The sequence below is a fragment of the Chaetura pelagica genome, unplaced genomic scaffold, assembly GCF_000747805.2.
Source record: "Chaetura pelagica isolate M959 unplaced genomic scaffold, ChaPel_1.0 scaffold36, whole genome shotgun sequence".
Classification (NCBI taxonomy): Eukaryota; Metazoa; Chordata; class Aves; order Apodiformes; family Apodidae; genus Chaetura; species Chaetura pelagica.
Window position 1 is genome coordinate 1,943,087 of NW_009953726.1, and position 1,135 is coordinate 1,944,221.

The window sequence follows — 1,135 nt, forward strand, 5'->3', positions numbered from 1 at the left end:
ACCTGCCTACGATCTGGAGGTGGATGACTACCTTCCTAGAGAAGAACTGCTCTTTTTCTCTTGTTCTGGCAGTGTGGCTGCAGCACACCAGAAGCAGTTGGCTGGATGCCCCATCGCCTCCAGCAATTATGAGACATGTCGGGGCAGAGCTGTCACTGTGCTGTTGCCAGGCTCACTTGCTCTTTGAAGTCACTGGTTGAGAGAGATAAAGAACAGTTCAGACTTCTGTATTAAAGCTGTCTCCCTGCCATAGCTTTATAGACAATTAGGAAAAAGAAAACCACAAGTTTTTTTTTGAGAAATTAATAGTTCATACTCGAAGGACTGAAGTCTCTTTTGACCTTGTTTAATACAGAAAGTGCATGTTCCTAATTGAATACCCTTGTAAGCTTGAGAAGCATGAAGAAGCATAACCAAAGTTCACATTTAAGTTTTGGTTTGAAAAGTTAGTAAAATAGTTATAGTTTTTACCTTTTTATAGTGCATTTTTCATGTGTGTTTTTGAGGTCCTATATAAATAGCCAGACAAATGGTTTGTGCAGGGCTGGTGATGCATTATGATACTTGGATCTGTTCTGATTGCTGAATGATGAACAAGGGATTTAGATTTGTGTGTGAGATATATGTGATACATTGAAAAGCCAAACTGTAAATTATATTTTTCTTGATATTTTATTGTGTTGTCTGTTCTCTGCTCTTCATTTTATCTACCCCAGGGTTTCCCTTAACTTTAAAAGTCCCTGACTTCTGTCAGACAACAGGCATTTAAAAATGAATCAAGGTAACACAGAAATGTTTTCTCAGATGTGACATTTTCACCTACTCAGTGTTCAAGTTAAATAGAAGTAAAACCTTCTTCTGAACCTGTTTCCTGTCCATAACTTGTTTGATATTTTATACACACCTGTGTAATAAAATATCAGGTTATACCTGGCTAAACTGGATGTTGAGCATCTCCTTCCGTGCTCTTGTGGAGGAATTTCCCTCCTGCAGATATTAGAATTTTTAATTTTCGTGCTTATTACCAAGATGCCACACTGCATAAACCCCTGGCATTTTCTTCACTACGACCAATCTACCTCATGCATTCACCCATCCATACCAGATGTCACATTTGGGCATTTTTCCAGCAGGA

The 1,135-nt window shown here is 38.6% G+C and overlaps 1 protein-coding gene across 1 annotated transcript in view; it reads left to right on the plus strand.

Annotated features, from left to right (window-relative positions):
- KCNH5 (potassium voltage-gated channel, subfamily H (eag-related), member 5) overlaps positions 1-1,135 on the plus strand; it is a 154,932-nt gene that overhangs the window by 33,749 nt on the left and 120,048 nt on the right. The gene's annotated exons all lie outside the window — the stretch shown is intronic.